At 42.4% G+C, this 18,464-nt stretch overlaps 1 protein-coding gene across 2 annotated transcripts in view; it reads right to left on the reverse strand.

Annotated features, from left to right (window-relative positions):
• The window catches only part of LCA5L (lebercilin LCA5 like), a 39,992-nt gene extending 25,954 nt beyond the window's left edge, over nucleotides 1–14,038 (reverse strand). The window contains exons 1-2 of one of the 2 annotated variants that reach the window (XM_049709687.1): nucleotides 13,933–14,038; nucleotides 12,322–12,387 (exon numbers count right to left, since the gene is read on the reverse strand). The gene's annotated coding sequence lies outside the window, so the exon portion shown is untranslated. The remainder of the gene's footprint in view (nucleotides 1–12,321; nucleotides 12,388–13,932) is intronic. The other variant, XM_049709688.1, reaches the window with a different exon arrangement.
• Nucleotides 14,039–18,464: the final 4,426 nt, after the last annotated feature.

The following is an 18,464-nucleotide window of genomic DNA, read 5'->3' on the forward strand; positions in this document are numbered from 1 at the left end:
TAAGAGCTCATCAATAAACATTTATATAATTGGAAATTAAAAGTTTTGAACCAGTATTAATTTATATATATTCATTTGCATATGGATTGCTTTATACTTCACACACTATAAGGCTTTCTCTCTATCAAAGTGAATCAGTTATTGGCAGTTGATTGGGAAATTCTTCGTTGTAGTTATCAAACAGTCCTGCTGCAATAAGATTTGAAGGGGCCACAGCAGAGCAGTGCGTCTCAAAATTTGGGGCACAAAACAAAAGATCGTGTGGCCCACCTGCCTGTTCTTTCTTTCTAATAAAAATTTGAACATGAATAATGAAAGTTTTTGGATTATGTGTTACTTGCCTGAAAGCAGCAGGTACTACTGGTGGGCACTGGATCTTATCTTAGAAGCACTGATATTGATAGACTTTAGTATTATGTACTGAAATGTAACCTTCTGACTCAACAATCTATCTCACAAATTGTCAGATTCTTGGCTTTTATTACAACCAGAAAATCCTAATTCTTAAAGGTAAATATTCTGTAGTGAAGTTATAATTAATTTATAGGGACCATTTAGTTTTCAAAAAGTGGTTACGGCTATGTTTACCAACCCAAATTATTGTGTGGGTAGGTAACTGTATTCTTAACTGTATTCTCAGTTCTGCTTCGTGGGAAACGGTAGTTTGACTTACAAGTTTTCCCTCTTTTCTCACCCATTCTCAACACTTCCTATTCTCTTTCCCACTATATTTCCTCTTAGAACATATCACTAGTCTAATTTCATACATATTTTACTTATTCATCTGATTTGTTGCCCGACTTCTCAATTAAATTGTATGCTTCATAATGGCAGTATTTTTGACTGTTTTGTCTACTGCTGTATCCCCTGTGCCTAGAGGAGTTCCTGGGAAATAATGTGTTCAATAAAGATTCACTAAATAAATGAATGTTCAGGGTGCCTCTATGCTTCTTAAGTCCTTTCTCCATATCCATTACTCCTGAAAAACTTCTCACTAGTGCTGACCCAACTCAAAATGCCCTAAATGAATGCTTTCCCAATATGATAAAGAAATATTAATACATATCTCAAACTAAAAACTAATCTCATGCTTAACAGTGAACCATTAATTTACATTGCTGTAAGGATTTAGATAAAGATGTCAACGATCACTTCTGCTAATTAATATTGCTCTGGAGGTACTAGCCAATGAAATTAGACATAAGAAAGAAATAACATGTATAAATATTGGAAAAGAAACGGCAAATCATTTATTATGTGCAGGTAACATGATTTTAAACTTATAAAACCCCATACAACAGTATAAAATAAAGGGAATTCAATAAAACTATTGGCTATTAAATGGATATAAAAATCAATCTTTTCTATATGTTAACTGAAATGACTTGGAAAATAGATGAAAAGATCCCACTTACTATATATCAGCTAAAAATTTAAAACATCTGATACAGGTTTAATACAAATAATATGAAAAAAACGTTTAAACTACTGAAAGAAATAAAAGAAGATTTATGTAATTGGAAAGACATATAGTGTTCTTATATAAGAAGGACCAAGGTGATAAAGATGTAAATTCTCCCTAATTTAATGTACATAATCACAGTATTCCTAGTAAAAATGTCAAGAGTAATTTTTTTTGGAAATGTGACAAGATCATACTAAATTCATATAATTATGAATATGAAAAATGCATGAAAACAAAAGGATTTTTAAAGAATGATGAGAAGGGACTACCTCTATCAGATATTGTGATATAAAGCTATAGTCATTAAAAGAGCCTGATAATAGTGCTTGAATAGACAGAGCAATATAATGTAATAAAGAGTTCAGAAACAGAAACAAATACATATGGAAACCTAGTATAAGATAAAGGTGGAGAAAAGCAGACCTCCAAGAAATGATGGTGTGGGGCAACAGGCTAGACATCTGTCTGGAAATCAGAACAAAAGTGAATTCTTATTACGTTTCTTACACTTAAATATTAGATGAATTAAACATGTAAATGTTGAAAGAAAACATGGAGTGTGGTAAGAAATAAAGCTCACAAACCACAAAGGAAACAATTAGTAAAAATGGCTGCATAAAATTGTTTAAGTTTTTTTATTCAGGTATACTTGATTTACAATATTGTATGTTTCATGTGTACAACATAGTGATTCTCACAATTTTTAAAGGTTATACTCCATTTATAGTTATTATAAATTTTTGGCTATATTCCCTGTGCTGTACAATATAGCCTTGTAGGTTATTTATTTTATACATGATAATTTGTACTTATCACCTACCCTTCTCTTGTCCCTTCTCCACTCCCTCTCCTCACTCATAGCCACTAGTTTGTTCTCTATATCTGTGAGTCTATTTCTTTTTTGTTACATTTACTAGTTTATTTTATTTTTTAGATTCCACATATAAGTGATACCATATAATATTTGTCTTTCTCTATTTTTACTTAGCATAAAAACCTCCAAGTCCATCCATGTTGTTGCAAATGGCAATATTTCATTCTTTTTTATGACTAAGTAGTATTCCATGTATATGTATATGTGTGTGTGTGTGTGTGTGTGTGTGTGTGTGTATACACACACATATATACCACATCTTCTTTATCCATTCATTTGGTAATGGACACTTAAGTTGCCTCCAAATCTTGGCTATTGTACATAATGCTGCTATGAACATTGTGGTGCATATATGTTTTTGAATCGATGTTTTCATTCTCTTCAGATATATACCCAGGAGTAGAATTGCTGGGTCATGTGGTAGTTCTATTTTTTGTTTTTTGAGGAAATTCCATACTGCTTTCCACAGTGGCTGCACCAACCTGCATTTTTATCAGCCGTGCACAAGGGCTCCCTTTCCTCCACATCCTCCCCGACATTTGTTATTTATGGTCTTTTTGATCATAGTCATTCTAACAGGCTTCAGGTGATATCTCATTTTGGTTTCGATTTGCATTTCTCAGATGATTAATGATGTTGAGCATCTTTCATGTGCCTTTTGGCCATTTGTATATCTCCTTTGAAGAAATGTCTATTCAGATCTTTTGCCAATTTTTTAATGGGGTTGTTTGTTTGTATGAGCTGTTTATATATTTTTGGATATTAACCCCTTATAGGTTATATCATTTGCATACATTTTCTCCCAGTCCGTAGGTTGTCTTCTTGTTTTGTCAGTGGCTTCCCTGGCTGTGCATAAGCTTTTAAGTTTAATTAGGTCCTGCTTGTTTATTCTTGTTTTTGTTTCCTTTGCCTTAGGAGACAGATCAAAAAAATTATTGCTACAATTTATGTCAGAGTGTCCCACCTGGACTTCTTGGTGGTCCAGTAGTTAAGACTCCGCACTTCCTACAGGGGGGCATAGATTCGATCCCTGGTCCGGGAACTAAGATCTCACATGCTGCATGGTGTGGTCAAAAAAAGAAAAGCATCCCACCTATGTTTTCTTCTAGGAGTTTTATGGTTTCCAGTCTTGCATTTAGGTCTTTAATCCATTTTGAGTTTATTTTTATTATTTATTAAAAGATGTATTTGTTATTTATTTATTTATTTGGCTGTGTTGGGTCTTAGTTTTGGCACACGGGATCTTTGTCGAGGCGTGCAGGATCTTTCGTTGCAGCATACAGGCTTCTCTCTAGGTGTGGCATGCGGGTTTTCTCTTCTATAGTTGTGGCGCGCAGGCTCGAGAGCACGTGGGTTCTGTAGTTTGTGGCACACAGTTTCTCTAGTTGAGTTGTGTGGGCTCAGTAGTTGTGGTGCCTGGGCTTAGTTGCCCCGTGGCATGTGGGATCTTAGTTCCCTAACCAGGGATCAAACCCACGTCTCCTGCATTGGAAGGCAGGTTCTTTACCACTGGACCACCAGGGAAGTTCCTTGAGTTTATTTATTTATTAAATTTTATTTATATTTTTATACAGGAGGTTATTATTACTTATCTGTTTTATACATATTAGTGTATCCTTGAGTTTATTCTTGTATATGGTGTTAGAATATGCTCTAATTTCATTCTTCTACATGGAGCAGTCCGGTTTTCCCAGCACTACTTATTGAAGAGGCTGTCTTTTCTCCATGGTATGTTCTTGCCTCCTCTGTGTTAGATTAGTTGACCATAAGTGCATGGTTTTGTTTCTGGGCTCTCTATTCTGTTCCATTGATCTATGTGGCTGTTTTTGTGCCAGTACCATTTTGATTAATGTAGCTTTGTAGTATAGTCTGAAGTCAGGGAGTGTGACACCACCAGCTCTGTTCTTTCTCAAGATTGTTTTGGGTATTTGGGGTCTTTTGTGCCTCCATACAAATTTTAAAATTATTTGTTCTAGTTCTGTGAAAAGTGTCCTTGGTATTTTGCTAGGGATTGCATTGAATCTGTAGATTGCCTTTGGTAGGATGGTTATTTTGACAATACTAATTCTTCCAATCCATGAACACAGTATATCTTTCCATCTGTTTGTGTCATCTTCAGTATATTTAATTGGTGTCTTATAGTTTTCCAAGTACAGGTCTTCTACATCCTTAGGTAGGTTTATTCCTAGGTACTTTATTCTTTTTAATGTGATGGCAAATGGGACTGTTTCCTTCTCTTTCTGATAGCTTGTTGTTAGTGTATAGAAATGCAACAGATTTCTCTATATTAATTTTGTATCCTTCAACTTTATTGATTGATGAGTTCCAGGAGTTTTTTGGTGGCGTCTTAAGGATTTTCTATGTATAGTATCATGTCATCTGCAAACAGTGACAGTTTTACTGCTTCCTTTCCAATTTGGATTCCTTTTATTTCTTTTTCTTGTCCGATTGCTGTGGTTAGGACTTCCAACACTATGTTGAATAAAAGTGGTGAGAGTGGGCATCCTTGTCTGGTTTCTGATCTTAGGGGAAACGCTTTCAGCTTTTCATCATTGAGTATGATGTTAGCTGTGAACTGTATATATATATATATATATATAAATAATATATATATAGCATTTATTATGTCGTATATAGCATTTATTATGTTGGGTCTCTATACTCACTCTCTGAAGGGTTTTTTTTTTGTGATCATAAACTGATGTTAGCTTTTGTCAAAAGCTTTTTCTGCATCTACTGAGATGGTCATATGGTATTTATTCTTCAATTTGTTAATGTGGTGTATCACATTGATTGATTGATTTGCAGATATTGAATCATCCTTGCATCCCTGGGATAAATCCTGCTTGATAATGGTGTATGACCCTTTTAATGTATTGTTGGATTTGGTTTGCTAATATTTTGTTGAGCATTTTTGCATCTATGTTCATCAGTGATATTGGCCTATAATTTTTTTTTTTTGGTGATATCTTTTTCTGGTTTTGGTATCAGGGTGATGCTGGCCTTGTAAAATGAGTTCAGAAACATTCCTTCCTCTGCAATTTTTTTGGAATAGTTTGAGAAGGATAGGTGTTAACTCTTCTCTAATGTTTGGTAGAATTCACCTGTGAAGCCATCTGGTCCTGGACTTTAGTTTGTTGAAACTTTTAAAAAAATTATTATTATTTCTGATTCAATTTCATTACTAATGAAATTGTAATTGGTCTGTTCATATTTTCTATTTCTTCCTGGTTCGGTCTTGGGAAACTGTACGTTTTTAGGAATTTGTCCATCTCTTCTAGGTTGTACATTTTATTGGAATATAGTTGGTCATAGTAATCTTTTATGATCCTTTGTTTTTCTGTGGTGTCAGTTGTAACTTCTTTTTCATTTCTGATTTTATTGATTCATGCCCTCTTTTTTTTTTTTTTTTGATGAGTCTGGCTAAAGTTTTATCAATTTTGTGTATCTTTTCAGAGAACCAGCTCTTAGTTTCATTGATCTTTTCTATTGCTTTTTAGTCTCTATTTATTTCTGCTCTGATCTTAATGATTTCTTTCCTTCTACTAACTTTGGGTCTTGTTTGTTCTTCTTTCTCTAGTTCCTTTAGATGTAAGGTTAGGTTGTTTATATGAGATTTTCTTGTTTCCTGAGGTAAGCTTGTACTGCTATAAGCTTCCCTCTTAGAAATGCTTTTGCTGCATCCCATGGATTTTGGATCCTTGTGTTCTTGCTTTCATTTGTCTCCAGGTATTTTTTTTATATCTGATTTGATTTCTTCAGTGATCCATTGGTTGTTTAGTAGCATATTATTTAGCCTCCATGTGTTTGTTTTTTTTGCTGTCTTTTTTTTTCTCCTTGCAGTTGATTTCTAGTCTCATAGCATTGCAGTCAGAAAAGATGCTTGATATATTTCAATATTCTTAAATTTACCGAGACTTGTTTTGTAGCCTAGTATGTAATGTCCTGAAGAATGTCCCATGTGCACGTAAAAAGAATGTGTATTCTGCTGCTTTTGGATGGAAAAAGCCCCCCCCCAAAAAAAAATCTATCTATCTATATATATATGTGTTCTAATATGTCATTTAAAGTCAGAACTTCCTTATTGATTTTTTGTCTGGATGATCTGTCCATCAATGTAAGTGGAGTGTTAACGTCCCCTATTATTATTGTGCTGCTGTCAATTCTCCCCTTTTTTCTGTTATGTATTTAAGTGTTCCTATTTTGGATGCATATATAAAAATTTAAAACTTCTCTATAACAAAAAAAAAATCATAATGTTAAACGGCACTTCAGAAACTGAGAAAACTATTTTCAACACATATGACAAAGAGCTAATTCCTTAACTTACAAAGAACTCTTATGATACTCCGTAAGTAAAATGGGCAAAGGTATGAACACATTACAGAACAAGCACATTACAGCAACATAGACAACCAAAAATATATATAAAATATTTTTCAAACTTGCTCTTAATTAATGAAATGCCAATCAAAAGAATTAGATTCCAGTTTCACCTGTCAGAATGGCAAAAATTAAAAAATTGGATGAAACGTTGTTATTGTACCCATGATTAATAGTAATGCTGATACTGCATGGTTGTTAAAAAAATAAAAGACTGGGGCTTCCCTGGTGGCGCAGTGGTTGAGAGTCCACCTGCCGATGCAGGGGACACGGGTTCGTGCCCTGGTCCGGGAAGATCCCACATGCCGCGGAGCGGCTGGGCCCATGAGCCATGGCAGCTAAGCCTGCGCGTCCGGAGCCTGTGCTCCGCAACGGGAGAGGCCACAGCAGTGAGAGGCCCGCGTACCGCAAAAAAAAAAATAAAAGACTTAAATATATCTCTGTATGTGTGGATATGCAAAGATCTCCAAGTCATGTTCCTAATCATTGTCTACATGTTGCTCATCACCTGCCATAAAGAAAGGAGTTAAAATCCTAGTTTTAAGATTTAGGCCACATTTGGTACTGTGTTAGGCTGAATACTGTCCCCTGCCCCGAAGGATGTCCACATCTTAATCCCTAGAAACTGTGAATCCCCAGGACCTGTGAACACAATGTGATAACTGCATAGAGCAAAAGGAACTTTGCAGATGACCACTTGAAGGATATTGATTGAGGTGGGGAGATTATCCTGAATTATCCTGGTTTATCCATGTGGGCCTGATACAACTACAAAAACCTTTATAAGAGGTACACAGGGGGAGTCAGTCAGAAGATAGCAGTGGGATGAGGGAGGAAGAGGCAGAGACAGATGTTTTCCTGCTGGCTTTGAGGGTGTTGGAAGGGGGTCGAGGGCCAAATACTGGCTGTTCTAGAAGCTGTTAAGAGGCAAGGGAATGGATTCTCCCCTGGAATCGCTGGAAGGGACCACCCCTGCTGATATCTTAATTTTTAGCCTTATGAGACTCACTTCAGACTTCTGACCTCCAGAACTGTAAGAGAATAAATCTGTGTTGTTTTAAGCCAGAGTTTGTGGTATTTGTTAGAGCAGCAACAGGAGACTAATAGAAGTTATCATGAAAAACATCATAAATCAAAATGAGACTAAAAGCAGGCTATTAAAATGTAAATGAAACATACTATTATCAACTTCAAGAAGTCAACGAAGAGGATGACTTCACGTGCTTTGGGGAAATAACTTAACGCTCTCAAAACCATCTTGCTATACCTTGTCTGGACTACACCTAGGAGAAAGATCACCAACTCTGGGGAGCTGGTGGGATGGTTTCAGAAAAACTAGCTGGAGAAACGAGCAAACTCCCTTATCAAGCACTCAGGACGGGGATTTTAAAGAGCAAGAAGGCTGGCCCTTGCGCAGGGGCTTCGGTGGAGGCATGCCCGGAGGCTGAGAGGGATGGGTGGGGAGGAGAAGTGTGGGGGTGTGTGACAAAAGGTGACAGGTAGTGGCAAGATCAGGAAATTAATTACACAGAGCCAACAAGATAATTGAGGAAATAAATATGTTTAGAATCATAGAAGACAAGTTTATTTCTGCCTGAAAGGGTTTTACTTACATAGAAAGGGGGACGTCTAGAAATAACTCTGAGGTGTGCGATTAGAATAGGGAATATTGGGTTAATATATATATATACACACATATTTTATATATATATTTATATATATATATATATATACACACACGAGGATAGCTAGTTACCAATCTATGTGCGTATATGTGCATATGTGCATGCCTGTGTGTGTGTGTGTGTGTGTGTGTGTGTGCGCGTGTGTGTGTGTGGGGGTAATTTTCCTAACTGCTGAAGGCCTAGAAGCAATGACACCCCGGTAACAATAAGCACGCTCAGCATCGTTCTCCACTAAATACCATTCTCTACTAAAGGGAATTAGGGTTCCTCAGAGAAATGGACGATTCCAGGCTTGGGGCAGGCAAAGTACAAGATAAGGCTGGTATGTGAAAAAGGACACAGAAGCCAACTTGAAGTTTTCACTGATCAAATCTAGGACAATTTGAGCATCAAAATAAATAAGGATGAAATAAGATGACAACCTATTAAATAAGATAGGAATCCATGAGTCCATACTAATACAAATGAATAAATAAACAGAGAAAGGAAGAGAAAGCGCTTCCTTATGGTAGAATGACAGCTAATAAATGTACAAGGAATGGCTGAAAGGGTCAATGACTGTTTGATGGCTATCAGAGAGGTGGTTGAAGCAGGCAGGACTTGTCAGTGGATGCTAAAGGCCAGTGAACATACGTCCGATAAAGAACAGGATCTGGCATAATACGAATCAAATACAAAGGGAAAGAGGGTGGCTTTGTGGAGAAACCTGGCAGACACCTTGACCATTACCAGGTCAGCAAGGCCCGCACCACCAGTGGGACAGGGGGACCTCATGTGCCTCCCGGAAACTGAGAAGAGCACAGGGTCATCCCTGTGGTCTTCCTGCCAGGATCAGGCCCGAGTCAGGTCAGGGGAGATACCGACCAGACCCAGGTTGAGGGTCTTCCTACAGAACAAAAGGCCTGAACTCTTTGACTTAAAGTTCAGCAGAATGTTAAGTACCAGAAAAGCTCTTCCCTTAGCTTATAAAAATAGTTATAAAAACAGGCAAGATGATCACATACCTCAAGGCTTTCAAGAACACGATTTCTAACACTGTGTCCACTTTTAAGATGATGTGTCCCAATTTTTGGCTTCAGAAATGTGGTTGCTCTAATATTGAAGAAAGGAAGTTTAAGAATGAACACTGGGGGACATCCCTGGTGGCGCAGTGGTTAAGAATCTGCCTGCCAATGCAGGGGACATGAGTTCGATCCCTGGTCTGGGAAGATCCCACATGCCATGGAGCAGCTAAGCCCGTGAGCCATAACTACTGAGCCCGTGCTCTAGAGCCTGCGAGCCACAAGTACTGAAGCCCATGAGCCACAAGTACTGAAGCCCGCATGCCTAAAGCACGTGCTCTGCAACAAGAGAAGCCACCGCAATGAGAAGCCCGTGCACCGCAACGAAGAGTAGCCCCTGCTCTCCACAACTAGAGAAAGCCCACGCGCAGCAACGAAGACCCAACGAGCCGAAAAAAGAAAAGAATGAACACTGGAATTAAGAAGAGAGGAAGTATGCTACAGAAGGAAAAAGGCTTGTGTGGCGAGACGTCTTAGTTCCAGCTCTGCCAGTACTAGCTAGCGGCCTGGCCTCAATGGTTTAATGTATGAAATTTTCTGTTTTCAATGACGTTTAAGGTTTAGTCCGGCATGAAAGTCCATCAATTAAATATACCTATATACATCAGAAATCTCAGGCTTTATTGGATAACATGGAATTGTGCCATTCAAGCTTTGGATGGTTATAGACAAGTTATGTAGGTTTTGGTTATTTAACAATTTTATATATTTAATTGATTTTTGACAAAGAGCTCAAATTCATCACCAGACTCAGCTTCCCAAGGCAGCGCCTTCAGGGTTAGAAGCTGTGCCTCGCTGCTCCCACCAGGTGGCGGCAAATGCAGCTCCTGCATGGGCTACAGGAAGAGCCCACACTCTAGGGCTACATGCACAGACGCGTGAACTTTTAGCGCCCCCTCCCGGCCACTGCCACATTTCTTTTTAATTTACAGTGTTGACCTGATTCCTTTTTACTAGAAATTTCACTCTATTTTAATAAAATTCTACGAAAATATCCCACATTTGATGTTACACATTCGAATGTCCGTTTCATTCATTCTTTCAACACACATTTGAGTGCGTACCATGTGCCAGGAGCTGTGTGAGGTGTGGAGGGTATAATGAACACAGAAACGTGTCTGTTTTCGTGGAGCTAACACGTCGGTAATAAAATAATCACAACAGTGACTGTTCTAAGTGTTTTAAAGGAAAGAGCTACAACTCTGTGAGGATATATGGCAAAGAAGCCTGATCTAGACAGTGACCTGGGAGTTTCCCTAGAGCGGTGCATTCTAAGTTGAGATATGCAGGGTCAGTGGGAATTGACTGGGCAAAGAGGAATGGAGGGTGGGAAGGAAGAACAGCACAGAGAAGGCAGTGCCAGGGCTGGTGCGTAGAGGAGGCCCCTGTGGCTGGGCCCCGTGACCAGGGCCAGCGGTTCCAGATGGGGCTCCAGAGGTCAGGAGGGTGAACAGCTGCAGGGTCACTGGAAGCATGTTTATGGTCTGGATCTTTCATCCAAGAGGAACAGCCAGCTAGCAGTAAGCAAAAGAGAGAGAGGCTGGGGAAGGGATGATCTGCGCTGCCTCCCGAAGAGGTGACTCTGGCTGCAGCGGGGGAGAACAGAAGAGGAAGAGTCAGAGAGCAGCGGATGCAGGAGGTGGGACGAAGGAAGGCGGGAGCTTGGACCAAGGCGCCCGTGATGATGTGAAAGATGCACAGGGGACAATGTCACCAGGGCTTGGTGACCCACTGGATGCTGGGGTGAGGGAAAAGGTCAAGGGGTCCCAGTGGGTGGGGTGGTGGGAGACTGCCAGGTCTCGCGCGTGTTGAGTTGCAGGGGTCTGAGAGGTATGAAGAGGCACTGCTGCCCAGCAGCTGGACCTATGGGAGCCGGAGGATCAGAAGGCTGGGCGTGGCTGAGGGTGCAGAAGCCCAGGGAAGACAGTGCTTCGCTAGTGGGAGGGGAGCAGCAGTGTCAAACTTACGTGCTGCTGAGAGACTGAACAAGACGTGGCCGGGAACGTCTGATGAGCGGTGTTAGTGCAGGGCAGACTGGAGTGGGTCGAGGAATGAGAGGCAGGGAATGCACACACTGAATATGGCAATTCTTTACCAAAGTTTGCCTGTCAAGGGGGATGAGAAATTGAGCAATAACTGGAAAATGAAAGAGAACTGAGGTCAAGGGAGTTTGTTTCTGTTTCTTTTGTGATGGGAGGTCTTGAGCATGTTTTTTTTTTTTTTGCGGTACGTGGGCCTCTCACTGTTGTGGCCTCTCCCGTTGTGGGGCACAGGCTCTGGACGTGCAGGCTCAGTGGCCACGGCTCACAGGCCCAGCCGCTCCGCGGCATGTGGGATCCTCCCAGACTGAGGCACGAACCCGCGTCCTCTGCATCGGCAGGCGGACTCCCAACCACTGCGACACCAGGGAAGCCCTTGAGCATGTTTAAAAGCCGAGGGAAAGCGCCAGTCAAGATGGAAGAGGTGATGACACAGGTAAGAGAATGGACAGCCGAGAGTGACAGCAAGTGGGAGGGGGTGAGATCCAAACCACAGGGGGGTTGCAGTTGTGGCAGCTGAAGACGGAGGAGATTCCCCTCAGGTGGCTTTAAGAGCCTCTATGAAGTGACAGGACAAGGGGAGGCTGGAGAGCGGAACATCCTATAGACCCTCTGCAAGTTGCAGCTGCCCTACCATTATACTTTGGTCCGTCAGGGTTTCACTAGATGGAAAAAGAGACAACGGAGGCTGGGGGTTTGCAACTGGCAAGGGGACAGGTGTCTGGGGCCATTAGCTCCCTGAGGGCAGGGACCTGTCATATCAATCACTGCCTCACTCTGTGCCTGACTGGAGTATCAGCGCCCAGGTACTTACTATCAAAGTGATCAGCGTAGGAATGCTCACTTGTCTTCATTTCAATGTGCCTCTTTTGGTGCTTCTCTAAAAAACCAAAAAAGAAAGAATACAGAACAGACAGAGCGTAAATTCCTACGTGACTTTTTTTCTCACTTGGAAGAATTCTTTCATTCTTCCGTAAAGTCAGTTTTAAAGTTCTTGCCATAGATCTATCCAGAGACACTGTCATATATCTCAGAAAGCTAAAGGGCATCTTTCAATTTTTAGCTTAATCGTAAGGTGCTTACGTAGCTTCGTCTACTTTGTTTAAAACTCGCAAAAATGCATACTAAAAATGTTGTATTTTTATCTATGGAAACTATAAAATTCATATACTTCAAAAAAAAAACTTACATGAAATAATACAGAAAAAGAAAACAGCATAAGGCTGTCTATACTCAAGGCAGGGAGACCAATTAGGAGGCTACTGAAATAATCCAGGCCTGGACCAGGGTGCTGACAGTGGTTGTTGGATACGTTCTGAAGGATGTGTTGACAGACTGAATGTGGGGAGGGAGAGAAACAGGAGTCAAGGAGGACACTAATGCCCAGACAACTTGGGAGAATGGCTTCCAGTAACTGGGGTGGGTAAAAAAAGCACGGGAGGAGCAGGTTTGCGGGAATGTTCTGGACTTGCTGTGCTGGAGATGCCTTAGACATCTAAGCAGAGATATGGGCAGGCAGACATGCGACTGAAGTTCAGAGGAGGGTCAGGACTGGAGATACACATGTGGGGTTCACTCGCATTTAGATGGGTTTTGAGCCTATGAGACTGGATGAATTCACCTAGGAAGTGAGGATAGATTAAAAAAAAAAAGTTCGAGGTCATGGGTGGCAGTGAAAAACTGGCCTGAAAACTCACCCGCTGGCACACGTGTGGCAAGGAAATGTTAAAGCACCACCGGGAAATTGTGGACAGAGGGCTCCAAGGCTGAGTTGAGCGGGTGAGGGACAAAAACACAGACGACACTGCAAAGGATTCAGATTTCCCAGGGATGGGGATTAGGGAAATGTCAGCGCTAAGGTTAGAAGGAAAAAACAAAGCAAAAGCAAGCAGGCAGATGCAAAATTTAAGGTAACCGATTCAGATATAAAAGAAAAATGTCGGCGAAAGCCTGCAAGTTGGTGAAGGGGTGAAATCGGCCCCAGCGTGGCGGGGCACGAATAAGGCGGGGCTGGAAGGCGGGGTAAGGTGACTGGCCGGGCCCCTCCCCCGGGCCATACCCGGGCCAGCTCGGCACCGCCCCCTGCCCGAATGCCTCCAGCGGCCAGTCCGCGTGTGGGCGGGTCCGCGGGTCCCCGGGCCAGCGTGGCCTTGTGAGTGTGTTGCGTGGGCGCAGTCACAGTGTCTGAACTGGGAAGAAGGACGCCGAGGGCCGCTCTTCACCAGGCTGCGCTTTGCAGGAGGAAGCGGCCTGACGGCCCGCCTACGTTACCAACTCCAGAGCCAAGCAGCGAGGCCCGAGCTGGGCAGGGGCCAGGACTGAGGAACCGGGCGACACTGGAAGACTCGGAAAGTTTAGCAGCAGGCTCGGCTGCGGCAGGGCGGAGACTTTCGGCTGTGGGGCGCGGCGGCAGCGGGTCTGTTACCTGCTCCGCGCGGCTGCCGCTGCAGCGCCAACCTCGCAGCCTCCTGGCTCTGTCGCGTCGCCCTGGAAACCGGCGCGCGGGGCTTTCTGGGACTGGCCGGGCAGGAGGGGAGGAACGAGAGGCGGGGCCGCGAGGCCTGCGCGCACGCGCACCCGGGACCGCGCCTCTGTCCCGGGCCAGGTATCCAGGGTCGGCTTGTGAGGCCTGCCTCACCTGACTCTTCCGTGAGGGTGAGCTTAGCTGGCTGCATAGACTTTCGCAAACAAGCCTCCAGCCGCCCCTCCTTGGCGCCCAGGATCCCGCCTACGCCCTGGGCGCGCTCGGGCCGAGCGAGCTGACCCCGCGGTTCCTTCCCGCGCCCGGTAGCTCTCGCCCGCGCACCGGGTGTTTTGAATCTGAGTCCGATGCCCATGTCCGGTTCCCAGCCTGGGAGGGCCGCGGACTAAGCGCAGAGCGCTTCTGTTAACCTTTATAAAGATGGATTTCTTGGTGGAAGAAAATCTGATCACAAAGCAATGCATGTTTGGTGTAGAGAAGTTACCATGTACAGGAAAGTACCAAGAAAAAGTAAAAATCACCTATAAAAATTATAGGTGATTTTGTAAAAAAAAAAAATTATTTATTTATGGCCGTGTTGCGTCTTCGTTTCTGTGCGAGGGCTTTCTCTAGTTACGGCGAGCGGGGGCCACTCTTCATCGCGGTGCGCGGGCCTCTCACTACCGCGGCCTCTCGTTGCGGAGCACAGGCTCCGGACGCGCAGGCTCAGCGGCCATGGCTCACGGGCCCAGTTGCTCCGCGGCACGCGGGATCTTCCCAGATCAGGGCTTGAACCTGTGTCCCCTGCATCGGCAGTCAAACTCCCAACCACTGCGCCACCAGTCCCAACCACTGCGCCACCAGGGAAGCCCTATAGGTTATTCTTAGTGATTGCATAGGAGTTTTCAGTGATGCGTAGGCATAATTGACGAACAATAACATTATTTCTTTTTTTCCTCTTCCCTCCTCCTCACCCTCCCATTGTATCAATGCCCTGTTGAATGTCCTTGTAGATGAATCCTAGGGGTCACCCCGACTGTTTTCTTAGGATAAATTCCTACATGTGAAGTTGAAGGATCAAAGGATAGACCCACTTTGAGGCTTTCTGAAGGTATACGAAAGTTTGCCTTCCAGGCAAATGTCTCCAATCCTTAATCCACATTTGCGGATAATCTTATTTCTTTTAAAAATGTATGTCCATGTAGGGGCTTCCCTGGTGGCGCAGTGGTTGAGAGTCCGCCTGCCGATGCAGGGGACACGGGTTTAAGCCCTGGTCCGGGAAGATCCCACATGCCACGTAGCACCTAAGCCCGTGCGCCACAACTACTGAGCCCATGTGCCACAGCTACACACACCTAGAGCCCATGCTCCACAACAAGAGAAGCCACCGCAATGAGAAGCCCACGCGCTGCAACAGAGTAGCCCCCGCTTGCCACAACTAGAGAAAGCCTGTGTGCAGCAATGAAGACCCAATGCAGCCAAAAATAAATAAATAAAATAAATAAATTTTAAAAATTAAAAAAAAGTATGCCCATGTTATTGTCAAAAAGTGACACCTTTGAGTTTTTCACAACTTTGATTACTAGGAAGGATAGGCATTTTTGTCATACTTTCAGTGACCATTTGTACTTATTTTGTGATTTGCCTTTTGCCCACTTTTTCAGTTGGCGTTCATCTTTGTAAAAATTGATTTGTTAGAACTTTTGACGTTCTGTAAAACTCGGACTATGGTATATGCTGCAGATATTTCCTTCAGTTTGTCAATTACCTTTGAATTTTGTTTATACTCTATCTTGTATTTGTGTAGCTCAAATTTATCACATTTCCCTTTATGGTTTTTTCATTTTGTTTTTATGTAATAGGGGGCAGTGGGCATCTCCAAGCAGACCCTGTTTTTTCTTTTTTTTTTTAAATTTTATTGAAGTATAGTTGATTTACAATGTTGTGTTAATTTCTTCTATACAGCAAAATGACTCAGTTATATATATATATATATATATATATATATATACACACACACACACACATATATATATATTCCTCTTCATATTCTTTTCCATTATGGCTTATCAAAGTATATTGAACATAGTTCCCTGTGCTATACAGTAAGACCTTGTTGTTTTTCCATTCTGTATATAATAGTTTACATCTGCTAATCCGAAACTCCCATTCCTTCCTTCCCCTACCCCCCTCCCACTTGGCAACCACAAGTCTGTTCTCTATATCTGTGAGTCTGTTTTTGTTTCCTAGGTATGTTGATTTGTATCTTATTTTAGATTCCACATATAAGTGATAGCATATGGTATTGGTCTCCTCTGTCTGACTTACTTCACTTAGTATGGTAATCTCTAGGTCCATCCATGTTGCTGCAAATGACATTATTTCATTCTTTTTCATGGCTGAGTAATATTCCATTGTGTATATGTACCACATCTTCTTTATCCATTCATCTGTCGATGGACATTTAGGTTGCTTCCATGTCTTGTAAACAGTGCTGCTATGAACATAGGGGTGTATATATCTTTTCCAATTATAGTTTTGTCTGGGCACATGCCCAGAAGTGGGATTCAAGCCAACCCCATTTAATTCTGGCTTTTTAGGGGTTGGTGCCAGACAAGGCTTTCCTGTCCCATCACCACCTGCTCCTCCCTATCCTGTTAGAGTGCCCACTCTTTTTTCTTTTCTTTTTTTTTGCGGTACGCAGGCCTCTCACTGTTGTGGCCTCTCTGTTGCGGAGCACAGGCTCTGGACGCGCAGGCTCAGCGGCCATGGCTCACGGGCCCAGTCGCTCCACGGCATGTGGGATCCTCCCGGACCGGGGCACAAACCCGTGTCCCCTGTATCGGCAGGTGGACTCTCAACCACTGCGCCACCAGGGAAGCCCTAGAGTGCCCACTCTTAATTTTGCTGCGTTATGTGTTTCTACAACCTTGGGTGGTGAGTTATTCATATAAGGTGGGTAGTGGTTTTTGTTGTGGGTGAGCTGGGCACCATCTCCAAGTAGACATACATTAGACAAGTGTTGCCCTAGACTTGTCATTCATGGAAAGATGGCTGGTTCATTGCTGCTGGTGCTCCCAAGACAGTAACAAAAGTGGCTGTTTATTATTAATGATTATTTTTAACAAATTTATTATTTATTTTTGGCTGCGTTGGGTCTTCGTTGCATGCAGGCTTTCTCTAGTTGCAGCAAGCAGGGGCTACTCTTCGTTGCAGTGTGCGGGCTTCTCATAGCGGTGGCTTCTCTTGTTGCGGAGCACAGGCTCTAGGCGCGCGGGCTTCAGTAGTTGTAGCGTGAGAGCTCAGTAGTTGTGGCACATGGGCTTAGTTGCTCCGCGGCATGTGGGATCTTCCCGGACCAGGGCTCGAACCTGTGTCCCCTGCATCGGCAGGCAGATTCTTAACCACTGCGCCACCAGGGAAGTCCGAAAGTGGCTGTTTATTGTTAACAGAACATCCCAACCCTGGTTCTCAGGACTGGAGGAACCTGAAAGATGGAGGCTCCTCAGAACGTCCTTTCCCATCTGAATGGTCTCTCCCTCTCTTTTTTTCTAGCTCTTTCCAGTCTATCACCTTTGTTTCTGCCTTGGAAAGAAGTACTTCTTTCCTGTCTGTCTGTTATGAAAGGGGGAGAGGCCCTCACTGTACGAAGCTGAAGAACTACCTTTTAGTAATTATGGTGGTCACCTCCATCATGCTACATATTAACATAGGCCTTTATAGCTCTGTATGAGTTTCCTAAGGCTGCTGTAACAAATTACCACAGAACTGATGGCTTAAGACAGCAGAAATTTATTCTTTCATGGGTCTGGAGACCGAAGTCCAAAATCAAGGTGTCAGCATGGCCGTGTTCCCTCTGAAGTCTCCTGGGGAGAATCCTTCCTGCCTCTTCCATCTCCTGGTGGTTCCTGCTGTTCCTTGGCTTGTGGCCACATCACTCCAATCTCTGCCTCTGTCTTCACATAGTGTTTTTCTCTGTGTCTCTCTGTGTGTTTTCTCCCCTTCTTATAAGGATATCAGTTATTGGATTTAGGGCCCACCTGAAATCCAGGATGATTTCATTTCAAGAACCTTAATCGATTTCATCTGCAAAGACCCTGTTTCCAAATAAGATCACATTCTGAGGTTTGGGGGGAACATGAATTTTGGCGGGACAATATTCTACCCACTACTGCTACTATGGTGGTCACCACTGTTACAATAATAAAAATATAAATAAATAATATAAATAAGGAAAATAAAAAATATAAATAAATAATAAAAATTAAAAAAGAATGAAAATCAGCCTTTATTTCTCATTTTATTTTATCTGTAAAATTATATAAATAAACCAAACATAGCATCTGGTATCATTTATTATAAGATCCCTCGAGGATCTCTGCAAAGTTTGGAGCCAGTACCTCATACTTTTATCACTAAAATTGTGTCAAATCGTCCTTTCACAATGTATACACATATCAAATCATCACAATGTACACTTTAAATATCTTACAATT

The sequence above is a fragment of the Orcinus orca genome, chromosome 5 (genome assembly GCF_937001465.1).
Source record: "Orcinus orca chromosome 5, mOrcOrc1.1, whole genome shotgun sequence".
Lineage (NCBI taxonomy): Eukaryota > Metazoa > Chordata > Mammalia > Artiodactyla > Delphinidae > Orcinus > Orcinus orca.